The sequence below is a fragment of the Globicephala melas genome, chromosome 7 (genome assembly GCF_963455315.2).
Source record: "Globicephala melas chromosome 7, mGloMel1.2, whole genome shotgun sequence".
Lineage (NCBI taxonomy): Eukaryota > Metazoa > Chordata > Mammalia > Artiodactyla > Delphinidae > Globicephala > Globicephala melas.
Genome location: NC_083320.1, coordinates 96,795,077 through 96,823,005, shown reverse-complemented (window position 1 = coordinate 96,823,005; position 27,929 = coordinate 96,795,077). Strand labels below are relative to the sequence as shown.

General features: G+C 40.8%; 1 protein-coding gene across 1 annotated transcript in view; it reads right to left on the bottom strand.

Moving 5' to 3' along the window:
• The window catches only part of NCKAP5 (NCK associated protein 5), a 1,056,997-nt gene extending 1,036,692 nt beyond the window's left edge, over positions 1-20,305 (bottom strand). The window contains exon 1 of the mRNA XM_070046011.1: positions 20,192-20,305. The gene's annotated coding sequence lies outside the window, so the exon portion shown is untranslated. The remainder of the gene's footprint in view (positions 1-20,191) is intronic.
• Between the last annotated feature and the right edge of the window lie 7,624 nt (positions 20,306-27,929).

Sequence of the window (27,929 nt, the reverse complement as noted above, 5' to 3'; positions counted from 1 at the left end):
ACTTGCCCACTCTTGTTCTAAGGTGTCCTATGTTCCCAATTGTAGGGATTAGTCCATGGACTGTCTTCTGGCTGCCACCTGTGTCCAACTCTGGTTTGAAGGCTGTTAAATGAATTTTAATATTAGAGCCTGCCTTGGGAAAACATTTTATCAGCTCCTTCAAGACTCAAAACTCATGGAATCTTTCCATCTCTATTCTTTCCTTTACTCTGCCAACAATTGGAGCGGGTGCCTTCGATTCAAAGCATATTAAAGAATGTATTGCTAAGCTGCTCTATAATTGTTCTCAGATGCATGCCTCATTTCAAATAAATGGTACAGTTCTTAAAAAAAAAAGAATGCTTTCTACTCCTTTGCTCCTGTACAATAAAGCCTAATTTAGTTCTTTATACATAGTGGGCACTCATTAGATACTTGTTCACCCACTATTACTTTTATGGGACAAATCAGAGAATTTTTCATAAACAAACATGAGTCTATCTCATTTATCAAACACATTTTTAGAAGTGTTTGACTTTAAAAAGTCCTTTAAGGATAATGCTGTGGTAAATTACCTTTAATACATCAATAAATTCAGATGGTTAAATAGTGGGCAGAAATTTCTACACATCGTCTTGCTCTTAAAGCTACAAACAATTTTAGACTTGATGCAAATAAACTCGGCAACATCTAGGACCAGATCCTAGAGGTCAGTTAGCTGTCGTCCAAATGTCCAGGGGCAGGTATTGTGTTTGGTCAAGCAAATAACACACCTCTGCAAAAATCAGCCTTTGTGTTGCCTTTATCTACTGAGAAAAGCGGAAGTCATAAGATCACAGACTTGAGAACTAAAAGAAAATTAACGAGATCAGGCGGTCCGGCCCTCTACTTTAGAGAAGCACCTATTATTATTACCATTTTACTGGCCAAATGACTAAGACCCAAAGTGTTCTGATCATTTTTCCAAGGTAACTATTGATGGAGGGGAGATTGTCATGGTTCTGTTGGTGACTAGAAGTAAAGTTCTCTGGTCTTTGGGTCTAGCACTCTTTTTGCTATGTCATATGCAAGTTTAAAAATTCCTCACATCTCTAGACTCAGGATGACCAAGATGACTGAGATTAAGAGTAGCGCCCAGGGCTTCCCTGGTGGCGCATTGGTTGAGAGTCCGCCTGCCGATGCAGGGGACACGGGTTCGTGCCCCGGTCCGGGAAGATCCCACATGCCGCGGAGCGGCTGGGCCTGTAAGCCATGGCCGCTGAGCCTGTGCTCCGCAACGGGAGAGGCCACAACAGTGAGAGGCCCGCGTACCGCAAAAAAAAAAAAAAAGAGTAGCACCCATCCCAACCTCTTCCCAGTCCTACATCAGAAGCAATGATTTCCTGCCTGTGCCACCAAAGGCTCCATGTCCATCACTTTGGCTCTCCCTAAACATCTCCCTTTCTGCAGATTCTAGGTCAGTGTGGCTCATGTCTTGTCTTTCCTAATGTCTCACTGATTGTACATTTTTGAGACAATGATTAGTTCATATCCAAAATCATTCCAGCGCCTAGCACCATATCAGCCACATAGTAGGTTCTGAGTAGTTTCTGAAAGAGTAATGAGTGCCTCGGAGGTGCTGAGTTGCCATGAGTAGTTTGATCAATGAGATTGGTAAAGGGAACACCTGCCATATTTTCCAGCTCCTTTACCATCAGAGTTTCCAATTAGGCTCTTTTCGATACCTTGCCATAACCTTCAACTGGGGTCTTGGGGCAGACTCATGCGTCACATAGCAGAAGCATGAGGCTCGGCGACTCAACGGAGTTACCACTCAACTCAACCAAAAGCTGCCTTCAGCTGAGAGCTTTAATTGTAGGCAAACATCGACCACCATTCACTCAATCATTTAGCTCTTTCTTTGGGCTCAACGCTGACATTTATAAATGAGGAAATAAAAGGAAATTATTTACTCCTACAGCTATAGGGAGATCATGGCAACCTTGTGAAGAAATATTCTCCCAAATGCAGTGACGTCCTTGACATCTTGCAGGTGATTCTACTCTACTGTAAAATTATTGACTTTTTCTGTTCTGCCAGTTTCCACACAAATGCCTAGTTTTAACGTCCTGGTGTTTTCAATCAAGGTAAGCATGAGGAACACATTTTTTTCTAGATTATATTTATATTTAAATAATATAAGCCATTATGCCCATATTGAGAATTCATTCTGGTTTAGTTTCTCTTTTCTAATATAGTCTTACATTACAATGAAAACACTTGCCGAAGACCTGGGAACAAAGTGGATGTCAGGAGAGAACAGAGCCCCATAAAGTTAGGAAAGGTAGAACTTTCCACCCCACTACCGACCCATCAACTTGACCTTGGACTCACACCGAAATCCAGCACAGGTCTGAGATGGATTCAGGAGCTGGTCTTAGTGGGGTGTCTCACCAATCCAGAGTCTCAGGATATGGCCTTCCCTACCTTGCCCTCCCTTCCCCAAAACCCCAGGAACTTGATCCCAAAAGGCCTCAGAAAGGGCTTTAAGTGTCATTCTTAAAAGTAGTGGGTAACACCAACAGTGGTGTTAACAGGGAGAATTGCAGCTACCCAAATCAGGAGCAGCTGCTGAAACTCAGTAGTGATAGATGTTGGCAGCAGGAATTCAGAGATTCCACCCTTGAGACAACATGGTTCTATTGCTCAGTTGACGTACAGGGAGCCAGAAGAGGTGGGAGAGGATCTGCCTGTGCATTCAAGGCTAGAGGGATGGGGCCATAGAGGACAAAGCTTAGTAACCATAAGTATTAATCTCAGCTCTGCGATTATAGCATCCACAGAGCGTCCCTCAGCAGCTGAATTTTCTCCACTCTGGCAGATTTGTTGTTAGGTATTTATCCTTGTAGGTTTTCAAAGGTTTTAATGTATCTCCCTCCCCCTATTCAAATGCCATGTCCACCTCAAAAGTAGGACAAAGGAGCTTATTAAAAGTTAGTCAGTGAAATGCCTGTGGTTTCTATACAGACCTGAGTTCAAATATTGACTCTACCACCCATTAGCTATTTGACCTTGGACAAGTAATTCAACTTCACTTGAGCCTCAATTGCACATCTGCAAAATAACCATCTTTTCAGGAAGGAAGTGAGGTAAGATACACAAAGCCCTTGACACATGGTAAATACTAATACAGTAGCTATTGTCGTGGTTTGTTGTTAGAATAGGGTCTGGCACACAGTAGGTGCTCAATAAGTAAGTATTAAAGGGATCGTATCATCAGGATTCCTATAGCAGATGAAAATTGAGATGGGGACAGTTGCCTGGTACATGAGGTCTGGAATGTAACCTCCAGGACAGGAGAGACAAACCTAAAATAGTCCTGAGAAACAATAAACTTCCAGCCCCTCCACCCCTCCTCACAACTCTCCTGCTTCAGAATTCTATTTCTTTCTAGGCAGACATGGTATTGGAAAGGCTCTTGTCTTAATGGAGTAAAGAATTACCAATAATCCAAGTCCAAACTAAAATAAAAATTATCAAGTGTGGGATTCTCTCCATCGGTCTGGACTCTAAGTACAAACAGGATTTTACTTAGAGCTTCACAACTGGAGATGTCATTTATTTCTCCTTAGATTCAAATCCTAATAAACAAGAGATGTTTTTCCCCCCACGCAATTCTCCCATCACCACCACCACCAACACAAAACAACTTTGTGTCCCTGTGACATCAACACAACACACCTCTTTGTGTATCCTGACCAGCTTCCCCTCCCCCACCTTCTGCAGGCCCCTCAGTAACTGAGAACAAGACTGACGATTCGACTGCCGGTCGAGGGTGTATATTCTAGGGGAAGAGGGGAGGTGGCTGGCTGCACATATGAGCCAGCCACTAATGAACAATGTTGATAGTCCAAACCATTGGATCCCATTAACCTGTTTTCACTCAATCAGGGGTAACCACTGCTGCCCAAGATGAAAATATTCTATTAGCATGCAACCTTGGTGAACTTTTTACAGTTAATGACTGCACTTATTCATCTTTCCTAACCTTGGCCTTCTGTGCTTCTATCTCTTAGGAAAACTGCATGCTATTTCCAAAGACTAATACGAGGCATCTACTTTCTCAAAAAAGTCAAGAGACATTACAGCCTGCAGTTCCAAGGACAAGAAAAACTATAGCAGGACATGACACAACAACAAATTAATGCTTTTCACATTGTCTAGCAGCCTTCACCCTGAATGTGTATGATTAAAATAAGAACCTGATGTTACTTTGCCATGCGGCCACAGATACTTTTATGGTGAGCGGATCACACAACCTCAGGGCTTTGTAAATTGCGGAAGTGATGAAGGGAGTGAGGAGAGGCCGAGGGAGAAGGTCCTCAAAGCTCTGAGTCAGAGCTCAGCTATTCGGGGGATTCCATTCACTTCCCTGGGGGTTAGTAAAGCATAGAAGACAACCAGTTCTGGCCCCTGATGATAAACAAGGGAAAGAACCCAAAACTCCACCGAATTTTGATGGATAAAAGAAGCCCTAGAAAGACCTACCTTAAAGAGTTGGAATGTTCAAAACAAAGGCAATATTAATAGAAATGTTTGTGCTAGGTGAAAGCTATGACATGGCCCAGAATCCCCCCAACAGAGCCCATCCAAATGTGCATCCTCAACCAATGGTAGAGGTTGGGTCCTTAGGATTATTTGGGGGCAGGAAGGAAAATCAGACTTAAGATTAGAAACTGGCTATGCAGAATCCACATGTGGGTTTTGGAGAATGGATTGTGGTCCCTGGGGTATCCTAGGAATCACCAACCATTTGAAAATACATCCTGTGAGCCTGTATTTAAGGTGCAATGAGAGATGCAAAGTAGTGGCATGTAAAATACCAGTGGTTCGTAACCATTGGGAAATTCTATTCTCATTAGAAAACGGGTCATGTGAAATATGGAGAGGACTAAAACTAAGAGAGACTGTTTGGCTCTGTGGTTCACTGATACAAAGAAAACAATTGGAATAGCAGAGGGAAGAGTGGTTTCTCCACTGTCCTGGGAGAGGGCATTTCCAGCATTCCCTCCCTCCCTGTTATTTTGAAGGATACCTCACCGTGTGTGCCAAGGACTGGATGGAGTGCCCCTTCACCTCCTGCCCACAGAGCAGGACCACACGTCTCAGGCTCAACCAGCCAGACTGATGCTCCCACCTGTTTCTGGATCTAGACCTATTGATGCAAAGACGTGGAGATGAGGAGGTTCACTCACAGCGTCTACAGTGCAGTTCCTCAATGGCCGTGATGTCCTGGCCTTATGCCTTTGCCCAAGACAGTCCCTGGCTTCCTGCTTCTGAGCCACTGGGCTTGCCTCAGTACCAGTCTGTTTGCTGGTTGTCCAGGCTCCTGCTGACTCTGACTGTGGCTCTGTAAGCTGGATTCTCTTGTTGTGACCAAAACTACTGACTTCTATGGCCATCCTACTTATAGGTAATCACCTTGTTTCTACTGTATTGTTATTAGCTTTTGAAAATAAGAACTGTGCTTATTCATCTTTCCTAGTCCTGGAGCTCTTGACACCCATGACTCCTCAGGAAGAGTATAGTTAATTGAAAAAAATTTAAAGGCAGCAAACGATGAGTATTCTTTTGTGTATGTGTTTCTTTTACCACTACCTGGCGTGAAGTAGATGCCCATCTTGGTATCGTTGAGAGAACCCTGCCTTTGGAGTCCAATTAAATTCTACCTCTTACTTGGAATTCTTCAGGGCCTCAGGCAAGTCACTTAACCATCCTGAGCCTCAGTCTCCTCATTTGTAAACAGGGGCAATAATTCCTACTTCACTGGACTATTGTGAAAATTAAATGAGACATTAAATTGGGAAATAATAGTCTTTTCGGTAAGTGGTGCTGAAACAATTGGATATCTACTTGCAAAAGAATGAAGTTGACTCCTACCTTCCTCATATCATATACAAAGATTACTTCAAAATGGATCACAGACCGAAAGGTAAGAGCTAAAACTATAAAACTCTTAGAAGAAACATGGAAGTAAATCTTCATGACCTTGGATTAAACAATGGATTTTCAGAAATAACAAAGAAAAGCATAAGCAAAAAGAAACAGATACACTGGATTGCATCAAAATTAAAAACTTTGTGGATTAAAATATATCATCAAAAAAATGAAAAGACAAGCCATAGAATGGGAGAATCTATTTGCAAATCATACATCAGATAAAGGTCCAGTACCAGAATATACTGGATTTGTTTGGGGTGAATAAGAGTGACTGCTAATAGGTAGATGGTTCCTTTTGGAGGTGAGGGGAAGGATGGATTGGGAGTTTGGGGTTAGAAGATGTAAACTATTATATATAGAATGGACAAACAACAAGGTCCTACTGCATGGCACAGGAAACTATGTTCAGTATCCTGTGATAAAACATAATGGAAAAGAATATATATATATATTATATACATATATATATGTGTATATAATATATATATGTGTGTATATAATATATATATATATGAATCACTTTGCTGTGCCCCAGGAACTAACACATCATTGTAAATCAACTATACTTCAATAAAATAAATTAAAAAAATTATATAATGGTGATGGTTGCAAAATCTGTGAATATACTAAAAACCACTAAGTTATACACTTTTAGTGGTATGTGAATATCTCAGTGAAGTTGCCAAAAAATTAAATGATACAGTGTATACATAATAGAGTACATATATAAAGTGTACACATAGAAACTTTGCATACAAATATACATGCAGTAAGTGTTCAAAATGTTGTAGATTTTGTTGCTTTTACAATATTTATGATGATTGACTGATTAGGCAGAAAGTACTTTAAATAGAGTGACTAATGGAAGATGCTTCAGGCTAGATTAGGATAAGAATTCCTCCCACACAAAGCCATTAACCTGATGTATTCTTTTGTTAAGAATCCTCTATATTCCTATCAGGGGCTGTAAGTTGTGTTCGTATGTGTCTCACCTGTCCTGACTGTATCCAATGCCCCAGACAATTCTGTCCTCCTTGGCCTTTATCCTTTCAGTCAAAACATGTTCCTGAGGAAGCACTGTCTCCTCTTAGGGATTCTGACTTTCTGTGGCCTCACCTCTCAGAATTTTTTTCTCATTGCTTACTTATCTTGAATGAATTTACCACAAAAATCTATTTCTTGATATTCAAATTCTTCATATAAAGTCAAGAGTTTGTTTGCTTTTGGGTTTTTGTTGTTGTTGTTGTCATTGTTCATTTGTTTGTCTGTTTCTCATACAAGTATAGCAAAAAGGTTAGAAGAGCATATGCCAGAATTATAAGAGTGAGTGCCTCTGGGTGATGAAGGGATTATACGTAATTTTTTTATCCTCTTCCATATACTTTGTGGTATTTTCCAAATGTTCTACAAAGAATCATTATTTAAAACACACTATAAATAGAAAAACATTACATACTTAAATGTTATTAATTGCCTCAAGATGGTTATCTCCAAAGTGAAGATAGCCCCAAAGATGTATCAGAATGTTCACGGGACTAAAAGGTCTGTGTGTGTGAAAGAGAGAGAGTCAGATGTGTGTATATTTTGCCTTTGTTGTGTGGCTTCCCATGGGATTAGGATGACATTCACCTTTGCCAATTTCAGGTCAAGCCTCTAGTCAAATGTTTAATCCAGTCTGCAGAATTTAACACGGCAATTTGTACCATTGCTCATACATCTTCTGAACTTTCCTTGGCCCCTCTTGGTTGGATTTTTCCTAGAGGAAGAAAACCTGAGTGATTTGTATCATCAAGCCACCACCCTTACATTTACTATCTTGCAAAAGCTGTAGTCTAGACAATAATTAAAGTCTGAAGTGTAGCTTAATTAAAGCACATCTTTCCCAAGCCCTGAGGGTCATTCCTTGGCACTCACATACAGCCCATGGTGTTTACATAGACTGTTCTGGGGATACAATGGGGAAATCCTTTCAGGAACAACCTCCTTTTCCAGTCTCTTAGATGGAAGCTTAGAAGGAACCAAAGTAGTGGTGGCTGGTTTAGGTGGGTGTGAAGAAGATGAAAACAGGATATTTTCCTAAATGGACATTTTCCTAAAGGACAAACGTCAAGAATCACAGTGGCATAATTAAGACATCAAGGAAATGGAACTGAATTTGATCAGTCAGAAGTCTAGTATATCCATAGACAGAAAATGTCCCAGACATCACAGACCAGCAACTTGAGGGGCTTTGATGGCCTTCAGATATATTTTAGTTGGCCTACAGAAATTTTTTTTTTTTTTTTTTTTTTTTTTGCCGTACGCAGGCCTTGTGGCCTCTCCCGCTGTGGAGCACAGGCCCCGGATGCGTAGGCTCAGCGGCCATGGCTCGCGGGCCCAGCTGCTCCACGGCATGCAGGATCTTCCTGGACCGGGGCACGAACCCGTGTCCCCTGCATCGGCAGATGGACTCTCAAACACTGCGCCACCAGGGAAGCCCTTTTTTAAAATTAATGCTAGCATTTAAAAATGGGAAGATTTTACCTAAAAATCAGATTTCCAGCTTTTAAATAATTTAAAAAAATTAAAATACAGAGCTAGCTCCTTTTTGGTGACAATTGCTGGTGCTGTGTAACAACTACATCCTTCAGCCATTCACAGGACATGCTCTCCAAATCACCCACTTCCTCACGCACTCTGCCATCTCTACCACAATGAGATCCATGATTTTGTATTTCTTAATCCTGGCAGGCTTCCATTATTTATATCACCTGTATAGCCTTTGAAGACATCGGGTCTGAGGCTCTACCTACCTCTCTCCCACCTCCAAACCCCTTCCCTTTGCATATGCCTTACCACAATCTTTCCTCTACCTGGGATTCTCCTTTCCTTTTGCTCACTGGTGCCTTGTTAAGAGACAGATCAGGATTCAATCCTAGGCATCTTAAACTTCCGGGAGAAGGATAGAATGGTATGGTATAACTAGATTTGGAGTCAGTAAACCCAGACTCAATTCCCAGTAATAACTGGAATTAACTTGTATCATCAGAAAAATGTGGGTTCAGATCCCAGCTCCTCACTTCTCTTGAGCAATGTTTTTAACCTCTCTGAAGCTCATTTCTTAGCAGTGAACTGTAAATATTTGCCCTGCCTGCCTCACAGGATTGTTGTGAAAGATGTTCTAAGAAGGTAACGACACTAAAGAAAGTTCATAGGAGTAAACCAATTTAAGATAATTTGGCAGGGCATGGGGGATTAATTATTAAAGTACTTTGGATGGGTTGGTGAAAAATACATCTTACCCAATTTTCCAAATTCTCTATCTGAAATAGCAAATAGTATAATAACGTGCTTCCTAATTTGTTTTTACCATTTACCCAACTCTGTGGATTGTCCACTAAATATGCCGAAGTGTTTCGTGTGTATATGACCCTTCTCCCTAATTCTCCAGAAGACCCCAAAACTAAAAATCTGTCTGCCCCAGTGTCTACAGTGTTCACTATTATAGAAGTTTCCAAATACAAGAATTTTTTAACTGGCTTATGACATACATCTGTTATGTACAACATTTACTTTTTTATGTGAGTGTAGGCATAACTATGGCATTCTGATGTGTGGCACCTAAAAAAGTGGGACTACAGAGAACTTGGTCACAATACAAATAACTCTTTTAAATTGTTTTGAAACATTTTCTCTGAATATGAAATTAATAGATATTTATTACAAATAACTTGGTTACGGCTTTAATTCTTATAAATATTTATTACAGATAATACTGTTAACATTTGATGCATTTCCTTCTGGTCTTTTCTCTCTGTAATTATTTTTTATTTAGCATCATTTAACTGACTATTTTTCAAAATTCCTGTTTTAAATTTCTATACAATATTTCATCTTATGGTTGTAACATTTTACTTCTTTGATTACAATGGTGAAGCTGCATTTTACTGATTATGGTATTAATATACGTGAATTGAAACCAAATTACAGCAATACAAAAATGTACAATAAAGTAAAACTTATCTTCTCATTTTAGTGCAAGTGCTTTCAAACTTTTGTTTGTATGCAGACACATACATGTGGATAAAGACATATTTTTTAAAAATGAGTTTATAATACACACTTATTTTTAGCTTACATTTGCCACTTACTATCTCATAGGCATCATTCCTATCTACCAGATCTATATCAGTATTTAATGGCTGCATGGTGTTCCATTGTGCGGTTGTACTACAATTTATTTAGCAATCACCTACCAATGGCTTTGGATTATTCAGTTTTCACTAGCTTAAGTGTTAGTGTAATAAATATCCTATACATAATCTTTGTAGACTTAGTGATTATTTAAGATAACATTTTTAGCAGTGTATCGCTGAGTCCTAATTACGCTCTCTCCCACCCAAATTGCTCCTTTCCCCAAATTCGTCCTAATTACATTCCCACCTAGATAAATGAGAATGCCCGATTTCTACTTCTTCATCAATGAGGATGGTTTAATTGTTGCTAATAATAGGTAGTGTAATAATATCTCATTATTTTCATTTGTATCCTGTTAATTTATAATGAGATTGAACATCTGTTCAAATGCTTCTTGGTGATTTATACTTCTCCTTGGAAAACTGCATTTCATTTCCTTTAACCATTTTCTATTGGGATAGTAATCTTTTTCTTATTGATTTATAAGAGCTCTCACCAGTCCGTAATCTATATGACAATTCTATTGATGGGTAGTTGTTTTCTTCATTTTAGCATTAATATAGTAATGAATAGTTTTGTAAGTAGATATTTGTATGTATCACACATTATCTCCTTTGAACAGGTTAAATTAAAACAGAATAGATTAAGGTAAAATAGAATTGATTAAGAGACTCTAACACATATTGCTAAAATGCTTTCCATAAAAGCCACACCAATTTACACTTCCACTATCAGATTATGAGATAGCCTACCTCATAGCAACCCATTTTATATCCAATCAGAGTAATAAAACAGGATGCAGAGAGATAAAGACATAAAAGAGCATGACATACAAGTCACAGAGCGAGGAGACAGTCAATCCTGCTATAGTATTTCTGGAAGCCAGGACAGAAGAGGAGGATCTGAAAACTTTGGTAGAACAGAAATGGAGAGGCATGCAATCTTTATCTCCTTTAAAGTTTTCCGCAAAACTAGCTCCTTCATGACTCTTTGAAAATGAGTGACTGCTGCTAATTTAAGATTAAAAACCTGATTAATACATTTAACTTCTTACCTTCTCATATTCCACCAAGTCCAATTATTGATACTGATTTTGCAAATATCTGCTTCTCTTAGAAATGCTAAATCCCAGTGAAACCAAGGAAACAAGAGCACATTCCCAAATGCTGGGCCATTTCCTGGTGATGATCTGAAAACAGTGACTCCTGAGTCTAGGCCTGGGTGACAAGAAGTAGTCATAGCCCTGGGTTTTGTCAATCAAAGTAGTACAGAAGGGTGTTTCAGACAACAGCTTAAGCCATTGAAAACATGCAAATTTTACTCATTCAGTAATTAAACAAACAAAAAAACCTTGCAACACCAAACTCAAATCAATGCTATTTCAATAAACAAAAACTAAGTGGAAAAAATTTTAAAAATTAAATATAAACAAAAACTAAGTGGGTTCTTGGTTCTAAGGGCTTTTCCCGATGAACTGCAATCACATAGCTGGTCATAAATTGCAGCATGAGAAGGAATGGCAGTGGCATCAAGAATACAGACAGCACAGTAATGTCTAGTACAGAGAGCTGATAAGAAATGTCTAACTAATGGTTCTGAAGTACTTTCAAGGTTTAAAAATCCTGTAATAACATTAAAGAGAATCATCATCATCCAGTTAAGGCAATTAACAGCCTGTTTTCCTTCTTTCAAGCACAGGTGATCACACAAAAACAGTCCTAACAAACCGCAGCCAGTTATACACATATTTTTAGTTATATATTTTTTATATAGAAGCTCTGTTATATGTAAATTAAAAATTCAGTTATATGTTTTTCCATATATGATTCAACTGATTTTGGTTGTTCTTCCCAACTGCTACTAGTTATGGATCAAATCATAATCACCATTTTCTAATCAACAGCACCAAGCTTGCCATGTGATTGAGATTCTGCTATACAACATGAAAGTTCCTGCAAATGGTATTATATTTGTCATTTGTTTCAGTAAACATTTCAGACTCTGATTATTAATTGTACTGCTCTGTTGTGTCTCTTTCCATTTGATTCTTACTCTTATGAAATCTTACTCCCTCCTGAGATTTTTGACAATTTGATGACTTCTAAATCATTCTATTAACTCAAGCCTCATTTCTAGGCTACAGACACCTGCTTCTAAATGCTAATTGGCCGTTTCCACCTGAAGTTCCACAGATAGCCCAGCCTCACCTACCCAAAGCCCAGCTTGCAAGACTCCTCCACTCCCATCAAAACCTGTTTCGTCTTTTTCCTCTTTAACATCACCAGCCTGAGTCACTGAAGCTCTAAAGGTCAACTGGCCTCTCCTTCTCTTTTCTCTCCTCCCTCCTTTCCCTTCCACATCCATTTCTGCTGATCCAGCTTTTAGAATCTCCGTTGTATCTGTCACACCTCTCCATAGCTATGACACTGGACTGAGTCCTTCCCGGTTCCTGGTATGACCACCGCTTTAGTTCAGCAACTGCAATCCCCAGACTCTCTTCTACTCACACGGGGACAGGACTGCCAACAGGCTGTATCCAAAATGATAATATATAATCACATGACTGTCCTTCTTAAAGCTCTTACTGACTTCCCATAGCCAATGGTACAAAGTTGTTTTGGGACGAATGTATATTTGTCAAAGTGGGAGAATAGAACATATTTAAGTTAGTGTTTGCTTGACTCATAATTTTAAAATAGTTAACTTATGACATGTGGACCTCTATTTGCACTCTCTCCTCATGCTCAAAAATTGGTAAGGTGGACCTGACTCTGAGGTGTCCAGTTACTCTGGTTTTCCCCTTAGTATTTTTTTAAAATAACATATTTATTGAGATATAGTACTATACAATAAAATTATTTTTCTTTAAAGAGCACAATTGCATTTTTAGTATATTCATAGAGATGTGCGACCATCACCAATATCTAATTCCAGAACATTTTATTATCCTCCAAAGAAACACTATGCCAATTACCAGTCTCCAATGTCCCTTTTTCCTAGCCCCTAACAACCACTAATCTACTTTCTGTCTCTATAGATTTGCTTATTTTGAACATTTCATATAAAAGGAATCATATAGCACATGGCCTTTTGTGTCTGTTTTCTTCCATTTAGCATAATGTTTTCAAGGTTCATCCATGTTGTAGCATGCATCAGTATGTAATTCCTTTATATGGCTTGATAATATTCCATTGTATATATATACCACATTTTGTTTATTTATCAGTTAACAGACATTTGGGTCCTTTCTACTTTTTGGTAATTATGCATAACGCTGCTAAGAACATTTGTGTACAAAAAATTTGCTCCTGTAGAGCTACTTTCCTTCGTCCTTTTATTGTAATACACATTACATCTTTATATATTATAAGCTCATCAACATAGCTTTATGCTTATAGCTTGCAACTGTCTTTTAAATCATGCGGGAGAAAAAAAGGAGTTATAAAAATAATATGTGTAAACTGTCTTTTATGTTTTACCAGTGCACTTTATCTTTTTGAGTGTGGATTCAAGTTACTTTCTAGTTCTCTTTTATTTCAGGCTGAAGGACTCCCTTTAGTAATTTACGGAAGGAAAGTCCTGCTAGTGATAAATTCTCTCAGTTTTCAATCTGGTAATGTCTTAATTTCTCCTTATTTTTGAAGAATAATTTTTCTGGGTATAGAATTCTCAGTTGACAGTATTTTTCTTTCAGTACTTTGAATATATCATCCCACTTCTTTCTGGCCTCCATAGTTTCTTATGAGAAATTGGCTATTAATATAACTGAGACTCCCTTATACATAACAAGGCATTTTCTCTTGCTGCTTTCAAGATTCTCTCTGTTTTTTGACAATTTGACTATAATATGTCTCAGAGTGAACCTCTGAGTTTACCCTACTTGGAATTCACTGAGATTCTTGGATATATAAATTCCCATATCTCATCAGATAGGGAAAGTTTTCAGTCATTATTTCTTCAGATATTCTTTCTGTCCCTTTCTGTCTCTCCTTTCCTTCTCAGACACCCGTTATGTGTATGTTGGTACATCTGATGGTGTCCCACAGGTCTCTGAGGTTCTGCTAATTTTTCTTCCTGTTTTCAGATTGAATAATCTCATTTGACCTATCTTCAAATTTTCTGATTCTTTCTTCTGTCTACTTAAACCTGCTGTTGAACCCAGTAGTGAAACTTTTATTTTAGTTATTGTACGTATCAGCTCCAAAATTTCTATTTGGTATCTTTTTATAATTTTTATCTCTTTATTGATATTCTCTGTTTGGTGAGGTATTGTTCTCATATATCTTTTTGTTCCTTTAGAAATGATTTCCTTTAGTTCTTTGAACATATGTATGGTCACTGATTTAAAGTCTTTGTCTAGTAAGTCCCATATCTGGGCTTCCTCAGAGATAATTTCTATTGACTGTCTTTTCCCCCCTGTGAATAGAACATACTTTCCAGACTCTTTGCATGTCTTATAGGTTTTTTTGAAAAGTGGACATTTAAAATAATATAACTCAGCAACTCTGGAAATCATCTCTCTCCCGCAACCACGGTTTGTTGTTGTTGCTGTTTGTTGTTGCTGTAATTGTTCTTGCTATATGTTAGTGACTTTTCTAACCTTATTCTGTAGAGTCTGTATTCTTTGTCACGTGTTGTTAGCTTAGTGGCCAGCTAATGGCTGGGCAGACTTTTTTTTTTTATATAATGCCCTCAACCAATAAGTTCCAGCCTTGGCTGAGGGGATTTCTGTGTATAGTGGGACACACCTTCAATTTGCCTGCTGTTTACAATTCTTCCTTAACTTTCACTCCCTGCTTGTGCAGAGACTCAAGGTCAGCCATTGGTGAGAGATGGAAGATTTCTCAGGTCTTTCCTGAGAATGTGCACGCCTCTGCACATGTACATGACTTTTATATTTCCAGGAATATGTGAGCATTTCAAAGACCCAATGGACACATCATTCCCCAGCTTTTTATTTAGAAATTTTTGATTATCATCCTGTTTGCCCCAACTCTTATTGCTGCCTCAGGCAGCTGCAATGTTAAAACAGTTGCTGTGACTGTTTTTGACGAGTGTCCCAGGAGAAAAGTTCTATGCACTGAGTGAGTGCTGAATCAGGTCAAATAAAGACAAGAGCTGCAAATGGGAGTTCCCAAGCAGCTACCAGACAGGTCAAATCATGACAATTCTCTGGGAATAAGGCTCTCTGTAGAGCTCCAAACAGGTCTTTTCCTCTCCAGCGGCCACTAGGGTACTGTTATCACAACTACTGTGATGGCAAAACGGTTAGTTTTTAAGGTTTCCTCAGAGCTGCAAAAGGGTGAATAGGAACAGAGCAAGCTAAATGACACAAAGCACACTGTTCTTACTGAGAGTCAGGGTTTCTTTGTTTTGGTTAGTTTTTTTTCCTGAATAAATGATCCTCAGATCATCATAAGCCTACGTTTAATTTCCGAACTTTGAAAAATGTTGATTTTGATGATTTTTGTCACTGTTCTCCCTGCTTTTATGGAAGAGTAGATGTTCAGAGGTCTTTACTCCACCATTCCAGAAGTATTCCTATTTCCCCTTAGCATTTTTATAGGCACTAGGGTCAGGCCTTCAAGTGGTTTATCTCATCATAGACATTGTTGTCAAGTAATCTTTGTTAGATATCCCACCCCTTGGCAGAATGACTTTCTTCAGCAGTTTCTCTGAGTCCTTTAATATTTTGAATGTAAAAATAATTTTCAACTTATTGTCTGTTATGAAATGACAAGCACAATTATTACCAAACATCACGGGTTTAATAAAGATGATGTGAGTAGAACTTCAACCAAACAGAAGACAAAGACTTGAAATTTTTTTTATCACATATACCATGAGGCTGGAAGTTTTTCCAGTTAGAAATATTCTACCCTCTAGGATTTTTGTCTTAAGAGCGATTTTTGATACCTTAATCACTGTATATGTAGTTCTCTCCTACCCCTTTTATATTCACATCTATAGACCCACAGATTCATTGCTGATATTCAGCAATGATAACCAAGGACCCATACTGATATCTCAGTCCTGATGACTGGAGTTACCTTGCTAAGGCACAAAGTAGATAATGCAATAGATTAACCAGCCACTAGGATGGAAACAAAACAGGGGAGGTTGAGGTGAAGAGACAACAACCAGAAAGATAAATTATATGCAGGGTTATAACTAGAGGTAAAGGGTACAAACTTAAGTTTCAGAAGTCATGGGATAAAATCTGACTCTACCTCTCTGTGACTTGGGAAGTCACTTTTCCATTCAAAGCCTCTGTTTCCTCTCTGTAAATGGAAATAATGCCTACTTCATTGGGACTTTTTGCAGATTAAATGAGCTAATGCATATATAGGACTTAGTGTAGGATATGGCTCATAATAAGTCCTCAGTAAATGGCATATTAGTCATTTATTAATATTAATAAATTTTATATTATATATAAATATATATATATTATATATATATATTATATATATATATATTTTATAATATTAATCCCAGCCCTGAGCAGACTAACTGCAGCTATTATACATGAATATGTTCCAACTTTGAAAAAACAAGATATGTTTCAAAAGTGAGACTATCCCTTATGGGTAGTCTTCCATCTCCCACCAAAGACATTTCCCAGGCTGACTCAATTTCATGCATCTCCCTCAGGTGTGCCACCTGCTACCCTCCTATACAAATCACAGACTTCTGGGGGACATGTCATTCATTCATTCATGCATGCATTCTTATGATCAACATTTACTGGGCATGTTACACATATCAGGCATTAATTTAGCATGGGTGCAGGGTGATGGATGGGCAGACAGGCTCCCAACCCTCATGGAGGTTACATTCCAACAGGGGACAGAGGCAGGTTCTGGTGACTCCATTCCAGCATTAAAGACTAAAAATCCTAAGGTGGCATTTCCCTGATCCTCTCATAGCTCAAGTTCTACAGTGATTCAGATTTCACCTAGAAGACTGCCCTCCACTCAGTGGGATTTGAAAATCAGAGTGAAGATAATGAGGTAGATGCTATATTTCTGCTGTTCCTGCCAGAGGTTTGGGGTATTCTGCAATCTCTTTAGCAAAGATCCAGTATCCTATCCCTAGCTTCATGTGTTCCAAGAAACAGAAATGCTTATTTTGGTGGAGGAGACGACTGCAGAGGTAGTGTGGTCCTGGAGCTAACAATGCTGGCGTCAACTTCCTGAATCCTAGCTTTGTATAGTGACAGAGGTGCAGTGGTCAATTCTGTTGTGCTGTTCTGAGTGTTGTCTCAGGAACTCTGTCTGCTCCCTGACTCGTACAAGATTTCATATGCCACCCAAAACCAATATGAAATCCCTTTCTGCACAAGCAGAAATGGATTGTTACTGAATCCAGACCAATACAGGAAAACAAATAAGGGGAAGATAAGTAAATAAACAACACAAGCATTGATGGTCATAAGTGCTATAAAGGAAGAGTAATGTAAGATGAGGGACAATTTTTCAGATGGAGTGGTCAAAAGGTCTCCTTGACGAAGTGAACCAAAGCAGAGCCCTCATGGAAAGAAGGAGCTAAGAAAAGATGTAGAAAGTTCCAGGTCCAGCAAACAGCAGTAGTACTGGCCCAAATGTGGAAAAGAATTTAATGCATCCAATCCTCAGAAAGAACAGTAGCATGATTGGAGATTTGGGACAAATGGCACAAGGCGAGACTAGAAAATTTAGCAGGGATGACAGCTTCTCAAAGTGTGGTCCATGGCCTGGCACCGGTCTGCAAACGGCTAAGGATCCATGATAAGTACCAAACTTAAGTGTAAATGTTTAGAAATGTTGTGGCAATTTGGTATTACCCCAACATTCAAGCAATGTTTTTTTATCACATTTAATAAACCTATCAGTCCAAACCAGACTGGAAATTAAAAAAAAAAAAAAATCCGATCTGTGAGATAGTTTCAGAAGCATTGTTTCCCATGTGTAGCCTTTCACACTGTTTCTGTAAAGCTCCAGATATTAAATGTTTCAGGCTTTGCAGAACCATAGGGTCTCTGTGGCAACTACTCAGCTCTGTTGTGAAAGCACAAAAGCAGCTGTGGACCATCTGTCAGCAAAGAGGTACGGCTGCATTCCAATAAAACTTTATTTATAAAAAATTGTGGTGATCAGATTTAGCCTGCGATGCCTCATTTGTCAACCCTGTTCTAGGCCACAGGAAGGAGACTGGGCTTGACTCTAAAGGCAACAAAACCCACTTAATTGAGGGCTTCCTTCATTCTTGCCCCATTCTTATCACTGCCTATGTGTGTGTAAAGTCTTCACCTCATTGACTCTAAATCAGAAAGAACCTTGAAGCTCCTCTCTAATTCAGTGCTCTCCTCACAGCCACCTGACAGATGAAGTCTCTGCCTACAGGACTTGTGTTTACAGGCAGGGTCCATTTGACTCTTACCTGCATCCCCGAGGAATGATGATGACACCACTGACCTTGCAGTAGGCTGGTGAGCAACTGACAGCCCTAAGAGGCTACAGTCTGCCATTCTCCAGGACCTGGTCCATCACAAGTAGGTTTCCATTGTCATCTGAGTCCTGAGGTCACCTCCAGGGCCCACTTTTCTGAGGTATACCACGCCATTTTTCTTCTGTAAAAAGTTACATATCTGTCCACAGGGACTCCTGTGAACACTGTCCATGGCCAGCTCACTTGGTGTGTCTGAAATGGTTGTATTGGACACGCAGCCACCGCACGTGTAGGCTCGTTTGCCTCTGGGCTCAGACACTGCCACGGGCAGGAAGGCCTTCTGTATTCACATGTCTCCATTCATAGAGCACCTACTTCATAAACCCACCTTAACACCAATACAGTAGAACGCCTTATCCTCTCTGCACACGGGACACAGACCACTGTGTGTGTGAGGACACAGAACCCCACAGCAGGTCTCTCACACGGAGGGCATAGCTGAGGCAGCTCTTTCTGAAATCTCTTTTATTTAAGATTTCTTTCGTTGACTCACGACAAACTTAACAGGTAAAACTTTGCTCTTGCAAGTCTCCTTAAAATATCCCTTCTGGACCTACCACCGTTTACCTTGGCAGTAGGTAGCCCAAAGAGTTTTGGAAAGTCTCAGCTTGGCAAAGCCTCAGAGCTACTGGCACATTAAAAATTAATAAAGAGCACTGAACCGAGTTCAGGACACTGCAACGCGATCCTTCACCGTGAAATGTGCAAGATTCTTTGTTGGCAATGAACAAATCTGAAGCCAAAAAGGGCCGACCGTGACAAGCTAAGATCAGAAACAGTCAGCAACTTTGTGTGTCTTTCATTGACACACAAATGATGGGTAGGAATCAATACCCCTGCTCAGCCATGCTCTTCCTGAACATTCAGGAATTGAAGATGGGCCTCGGAGTCCAACCCACAGAGCTGGGTATTTACCGAGCTTGCAGAACCACAGAGACAGGGCAACTGCAGCTGCCTCCTTCCACTATAAGACAAGAGTGATTCACAACAAATTCCCAAGTTAGCAGCTTCTCCAAGAGAGTCAAGATAAAGCAAGGCATTTCCAAACATTTGGGATTTGCTTGAGTAAAACAGAATGCTTGTGTCTGACTGAATATTAACCCAGGAGGAAGAAAACACTTTTTGCATGCATAGGTGAGGGGCTGGCGGCAGAATGGACCTGACAGCATTGATGATAAAACTAAAAACGAAACAAGCATGTACAGCACACCTGTTGGTTCAAAGGAGGAATCTACTGTATTTGTAATCAACCTCAGGACACTTGGACGCAGGCAGCAAACACAGAGACAGAGCAGCAGAGGCAAACCTTGAAAACTGTATCCTTCTGAATTCTGGAAAAACACTGGCAGACTCCACGTGCATGCTGGGTGATGCCCTGTGTCTATTTACACATTGCAATGCCCTCGAGCCCTCCAGAAAAATCACAGGCAAACCCTACACTCTGCAAATCAGAGGTCTGAAGCAGAGCACTCACTTAGCATATTGGAAGCTCTCTCTCGCCTCCACACCGACAGAAACATTAGAGAAAAAACAAAAAAAGACAGAGAAAAGAAAATTCTGTCCTTACCGAAAAGGCATAGCAGACAGGGACGGTGAACGTTTTCACTTTAGCCCACTCAGTGCTTTCTGTTTCATTCGGTCAATGTTCTAAGGCTACTGAGGAGAGTTCCTGGGGTTTTCCAATCTTCCTTCAAGAGTTTTAATCACTGGCTTCCCCAGCCCGGGTTTAACAAACACCGCTGTGTTCTGTGTATGCAGCACCACGTTGGGCAACCAGCCAACACAGAGTTTCAAGAGGCAAGGGGAGAAAACTGACACCCTAACAAACATACTTCCCTCTTTTGTGTCTTTTAAGGTGGTGCTCAAAGTGTCATCTTTGCTGCTGACAGGAGCTAAAGATAGCCTCTTTAAGGGACTTTCTCCACTGCCCCGCTATCCCTGGCTGGGCTGCCCGAGCTGGGTTCCCCAAAGTTTGTTTTCTGTCTCTCTGCCCTGAAGTTCTCTGCACAATCGCCCGGCTTGCCTCTACACCAGCTGCACTTTAAATGTATTTTAATTGGCTGGAATGTCGAAAGAATCCATTTGGCAGTCGTTTACATGTGAAGCACGCCCAGGGCAGCTGAAAGAGGCCCCAGAAGCAGCCGATTACTTCATCAAAAGCTGCAGTTTGAATACCATTGACTCCTACAGAACTACAGTGAACTCAATTCGATAGGCAAGAAGAAGTAATTAATAATTTGCTGAGAAAAAATTCTTCATTCATCTAAAAGCCAGAAATGCAAAGGAGAAAAAAAAAAATCCCTGCAGACACAACCATTCCTATGAAAGGCTTGATTGATAGCCCCCGGTTCTACTCTTCACAAACATTGACTTTGTATAGCATTACAGGAGGGTGCATGATGCATAATTTGGTTTGCCTGAGAAGTTAATTTAAGTAATTTTCCTTTTCAATGATCCCCTGAGATACATCGTTCTGTTACCTCTTTACACATTAGCCATATGCTGCAGTAAATATTGCCAATACTTGTGGCATTTCCTCGTTTCTTTTATTTTTTTCTTGGTTGGTTGCAATAATTAGTTTTTGGCCTCCACTAAAGCCAGTCACAAATAAGTTTGCTCTGAGTCAAAGTGGATAATCATCACCACCCAGAATCTATAAGCCAAAGTGAAGGATAAGGCACTCTGAAAAAAAAACAAAAAACTGTCAGCTTCAACAGATTCTAACATCAAGGGGGTAGGGGGAATACATGGATATATATGCATATATGCCTCAAAAATACCAAATAAACGGAATCATTTTCAAGTAGTTCTTTACCAATATTTTGCTCAGAAGCCTTTTCAATACCCTATGTGGATTGCGTTGACAGATTTAGAATCCCTGAGAAGTATATTTTGAAGAATCATCTCAAGTAATCCTGATGTTCATCCCTCATTAAGAACCCCTGGTTTAGAGTCAGAATATGTAGGAAGATCTTGGCACCCTGAGGGTGCCTCTCCATGGAAAATGTGAGCCAGAAAACATTGTCAAATTTGTTCTGCTGGCTTTTCCTCACTTCAGTAAAATTGTCTGTGGTTCCCAACAAGGCAGTACAAGAGAAAGAATGGTGTACGTAAGTTGCTTGAGTGCATTTGTCCAACAGCTCAGAGATGAAAACCAGCACCCTACGTGAACAGGCTTCTTTCCAGGAACAGAAGACTGGAAGACAGGATGAGTGTTGACTCCATAGACATCCAGCCTGTACAACTGCACGGACCCCAGTGCTTAAAAGAGACCTGTGCTTGGATTAATCCTGTGCTGGCATCATCTTGAATTCCTTCACTTTTGAACCAGGAACATTGTATTTTCATTTTGCCTTGGGCTCCACAAATTATGTACCTGCTCCTGAGAAAGACAGCATAAATCTGATTCAACACACAGTCGAAGTTGAAAAGTGCTGGGAATATTATATTGAGGGTATAGGTGACAACCCACTTTTGTCTTGCCCAGTGTTCTAACTTAGATTTTGAAGCAACTGCGAGGATTGAGGAGGGTGACCTAGAAAGAAGAATCTCTCCAGTAAACACAGGGCAGTGAGAGTGACCTGGGAGGTTCTAACTAGTTCGCCCTGAACTGATGGTTCACAGTTTGTTGTGTGATCACACTTCACTGTACTGGTTCAGAGAGATTTTATTTGTTTCCCATATAGTCAGCCCCTCCACTGTGTCATTCTATGGGCAGAAAACTCCATGTGTAGCCCTCATCTATTTTTTTATTATTTTTTTTTGTCTCAGTTGGGTCTTCATTGCTGCATGCGGGCTTTCTCTAGTTGCGGTGAGTGGGGGCTACTCTTTGTTGTGGTGTGTGGGCTTCTCATTGCGGTGGCTTCTTTTGTTGCAGAGCACAGGCGCTAGAGTGCACGGGATTCAGTAGATGTGGTGCGTGGGCTCAGTAGTTGTGGCTCGTGGGCTTTAGAGTGCAGGCTCAGTAGTTGTGGCGCATGGGCTTAGTTGCTCCACAGCGTGTTGGATCCTCCTGGACCAGGGCTCAAACCCGCGTCTCCTGCCTTGCCAGGCGGATTCTTAACCGCTAAGCCACCAGGGAAGTCCTCCATCATGTATTTTGAAATTCTCCTGGAGCCTTTATTCATAGTTTGACAAAGTCAAATTCAGTGCCAAAGCCTCAAAGTCACTGCTGACCCACTGCCATGAGGCCAAATAGCTCACAAGTTACTAGAGATGTGAAATGAGTACCCATGGGTCACTTTCTGCTCTCAAAGGTCTATTTTCCAAGACCAGCCTTTACACCTGGATTTTGGCCTGCTCTAGCCTTAGCAAAAACCACACAAAAAGAATTTTTTTTCTAGAAAAGAATTTGGTTTCAGATGTCAAATACTTAATATTGCTGGTATCTTATATCTTGTTAGCTGTACTGCTAATGTGCTCTGACACTGGCACTTAACAAATAAAACAGATTAGTGTTGGAGAAACAGAATAGAATTTAGAGAGCAACTGGTCCAAACTATTATTTTTTTAAAAAAGGATTACTGAGACAAGAAACAATTCATGACTTCCCAGAAAGTCCATAAAACAATGTGTCTAAATCATACACTTCCTTTTGCTATGCCTGTTCCTATGTTGGACCGCCCAAGTGGTTCCCCATTCTGACTTTCCCACTGACTCCTAGATATTTTCCTGGATCTAGTCTGCTTTTCCTGGATCTAGTCTGCCTCCAGATTGATTTCAAGTGCTCACATTCTAACTCCTTGCCTTCCTCTTATGAACCACTTTCATGCACTGACTGTGCTGCGTCTATAAAGAAATCTGATCTCACACAAGACACATGGCATAGTCATCATAGAACAGGGTCACCTAGGAATTTTTAGATCTCGTGACATAAATTCCTCTCTGCCATTTATAGAGCTTTAGTATGTATCCTGATAATCTTACTACTAGAGGCAGGTTTGAGAAGCTCAGTGTCCGAAGAATAGCAAAGCAAATCTGTTTGAATTCCTTTCCAGAGTTGGTCAGCTCCTGCTGCCCTTCTTTATCCACACTCTGAGGTATAGTCTTCAAGGTCAGAGATTCCTTAGACTATAGCTGATCTTTATGGAGCCATGTAAAGGCCTATGATGGGACATGGACACAAAGCAAGTAACTATGTTTTGGGAATGCGGAACAATTATTAGAATGATCTGGCAGGTTGTGGAGGTCATAGAAAAGTCAAGGGTCAGAGCCAGGAAGGCAAAGTGAAAGGTTCTCTGCAGGAAGAGGAAGGTCTTGGTGCTACAGAGAAACAAACCAAATGTGTGATGCATCACTTTGCAGGCGCTGGCTCTGAATGGGCCTCAATTTCCTCATGTGTCCATGGGTAGCATGACACAGCTATACTAGCTACACCCGCCACCCAGATTAATGTTAGAATGTCCACGCTCTTCCCATTCCTCAATTATAGAGGCACTGGAGCCACTGAAGCTTGGAAAGTACTCAGGGCCCACAAGACAAACCTAGGTCAGATGGGCAGTAGGTCAGAGTCCAAGAACACAGACGGAGCACTCAGGTCCACATTTCTGGCAAACCAGAAAACTCACACAAGGCAGATGGCCAAATGGTTGAAAACACAATCAAAGCTCAGGTCCCTTGGTTCATCAGGAAATAAAGGGGCAAATCAAGGCAAACAGCAAGTGGATTAAGATACTGCTGTTTAAAAGTTGCTCAAAAGGGGCTTCCACATACAAAGCAGGAAGTTGGTCTGAAACATGCCCAGCCTATGGCTTGGGGATGTAACTCACTGGGAGTGAAAACCCAGGAGGAAAGGGCAGAACAAAACATTCAGTCTGTTAAATTCAATCACATCATCATTGATGGAGTCCAGGCTGAGTATGGGGTTCTCCTCAGGATCACAAGGCTGGGGGGAAACAGTCCTGTCATGGGGTGGCACTAGGGATGCTGTAACGACATACCACAGACTGGGGGGCTTAAATAATAGAAATTTATCTTCGCACAGTTCTGCAAGCTAAAAGTCCAAGATCAAGCTGTCGGCAGCGTTGGTTTCTTCTGAGACGCCCCCTCTCCTTGGCTTGCAGATGGCTGTCTTCTCCCTGTGCCTTCCCATGGTGTTTTCTCTCTAGGTATCTGTGTTCTAATCTCCTCTTCTTATAAGGACACAAGTCATACTGGATTAGGGCTCACTCTAATTGCCTCATTTTAACTTAATCACCTCTTTAAAAACTCTATACCTAACTGCAGTCACCATCTGAGGTAGAAGGGATTAAGACTTCAATATATACATTTGGGGGGCACAATTCAGCCCATAACAGGTGTTTTTCAAACTATCTCAGGACTAGCCATTGTTTGTTTCTCCTACGATGCAACCCACTCCGCTAAGTGTTTTGGAGGCCATTTCTTATTTACTCACAAACCACCTTACTGTCACCTCTTAGCAGATGGGAAAATTCAAGTTGGAGAGATTAAGAAATTTGTCGCAGGACACCAAGAAGAGACAATATGATTCTAGAGCCTTAACCTGACACAAAGCTGTCTTTCCAGAAACCAGGCTTCTTGATATAGTCAATGAACATGATTCCAAAACACCTGGTGCCCAGAATCTGTATCTCATACTCCATGAGCTCCTGTAGCTTGGCTATCGTACGTCCAATTTATCAAGCATTTTTTTGAGCATCTACTGAACAGACCGAACTTCACTGTTTGCTGGCAACTTCGCTGAAGAGATAAGAGTAGTCTTAGGGGTGAGGTAAATTGATCATTAAGTTTGGGAGAAAGACCAGACCTAGAGACCGGGGCGAATGACACTCTGCTGGGGAGGGCCCCGTGGCTGGGAAGGGAGGCTGAAAGCTGCTGGGCCAGGCTTAGGTTGGTGTACAGGCTTCAGGAGCCATATCTCAGGCCCTGAAAGTGACGATTACCCCACAAGCTATCACTTAAAAGCACACAAGAAGCCCCAGGCAAACTGAAAATTGTATGTGAGGAAGAAAGAGAAGGGAGGGAGGACAAAAAAGAAGGAAGGGAGGGGAAAAGGAGGACAGGAAGGAGAAAAACAAGGTAGGAAACATTCGACCAGCACCTGCTAGGTGGCAGGTATTATGCTAAACACAACTTCCATTGCCTCACAAAATGCTATCAGATAAATAGTTATTTACCTTCATTTTACAGATTCATGAACTGAAGCTCAAATGTGTTAAAACTTTTGCTCACATTGTCACCGCCCCAAATCAGCAAAGCCAAGATGTAAACCCAGCTTTCCTTATGCTCTCCTGAAACCACCCTGCCTGCCAAGTGTGAACAAAACAATAAGAAGCAAGCAGGAAGCTCAAGCTGGTGGAGGCAGGGCCTCTAATGAGGCCTCCTTATCCCAAGTCCAGTGCGTAAGGGCATCAAAGCTCCTGGGTGTGAAGCCACGACATTGATTGGAGTAGCTAGGCTGCTTGTGAGGTGAAGTCAGAAAGGTCAGAAGGGCCGTCTGCTGATGGGCAGGGCTAGCACGGGGCCAGCTCTCTGATAACAAAATAGATGGGGTTTATTGATGGGATTCCCTTATTTTATGCAAATGATTCCGCTCCGGGTATTTATTCCTGTGTTGAATGGGGGTTTGCCTTGGGAAAATAGATCGGCTCCCACCACTAGGGAAAATAAATCTTGCTGGCCATTCAGACACCAGACTCCAGATTCAGAGCTGGATGAGACAACCTTTGAGCTGTTGGGCACCGGGGAATTCAGATGTTGTTTATCCAGTGAAGAGATAACGATTTATAGCGGGGAGGGAGAGACAGTGAGGGAGGAGAGAGAAATACGCTGAATTGTATTTGTCTTCACAGACTGCACCATTAAAGCACTAATATTGAAAGAACTGTCGGAAGAGGAAGGGTGAACCAACAATCCACCAGTATTTTGGTAAGCCACAGACGCTGGACCACGTGTGACGGTGGGTACTGCAAACAAATATATAATGTCAATTTCCATTCTAGCTTGCCCATTGAAGAATTCATCAGAGTAGTGAGCGGGAAGCAAAAATCATTGCTAGGGGGTCTAGAAAGGCATTTTGGGGGGTAATTTTTTTCACATGTAGGGTCACAATGAGATATTGTATCTTTCAGGGTTTCATTGACTGATTATATGAGAAGGCAATTCAATAGCATGTTTGAGAGCCAATCGACCCATAGTGCTTTCTATGTCACAGGTCTCATTCCAAGTATTGGGTTGCCCAAAAAGTTCGTTTGGGATTTTCCATACCGCCTTATGGAAAAAAGCCGCACGAACTTTTTGGCCAACCCAATATGTACTATACTCCCGTAGTACAGTTCTGCACAGGGAGATGCCATTGTTGTTCCCACGTCACAGGTGGAAGAACTGAGACACAGTTGTCTTCACGTGAAATGATGGAAGTGGGGAAGCTGTGATTCAAACAAGGCAATCTCATTCCTAAACCACTGCCCATCCTGCCCCTCCTGGTGGCCTTTAGGGGTAGAGCAGTTACACACAGGGCCCGGCTTCATCTGGCCTCACTTTATTGCCCTGCCTGGTCTTCTCCTACTTTCTTCAACAGTCAGGGGTGTCTTTTTCCGCATCCCCCCACGTAGGTCTATACAGATGCCCGGTTTTATAGTTTTAAATTTTGCTTTTGTTTTTATTTTGCCCAGAAAGACGTTTTCCTATAGCATGCTGTGCAAACTGACATTTTTCTGCCAAGGCTCAGTACCTTCAAAAACAAACTGGTGTTTGCTGTCTTGGAATTATCAATTTTCTCGTGGGTATTTGTTGCCTAAGGAATTTACCTTGGCTATTCACTAGCATGTTAATCCTCCCCAGAGACCAGGGCTTAGGTGAAGGAAAAGGATAGACCTGGAGGTGGCCACACATGGAGGAGGAGAAGAGAAGGGAAAGATTCTGGACCTCAGCTTCTCTCAAGCCTTGTTTACAGGTTGACCAGATGCCCAAACCCATCTCTGCATTACATACTTCTTTCTTATAAAAAGAAATTCCTTCTATTCAGGCAGAGGCAACAGGTCCCCCTGGAAAGATGGTAGTCCTCACAGTTAGACTCACCTAAGGTCAACCTCTGCTCTGCCACTGACTACCTGTGTGTCCTTGGGTAGGTGACTTAACCTCTCTGAGTCTCAGAGTCTTCATCTCAAAGGAGGGATGACAATATGACTTTGTAAGGACTACATAGACCATAAAATGTGAAAATGTCCGGTTTATCAGTGGACCCTAATTCATGGTAATTCCTCTTCTCTTCCATTGTCGTACCTGGGCTAAAGCTACTAACATGAAGACAACCGTGGCATTCTTACAAACCTCAAGTACTCTGG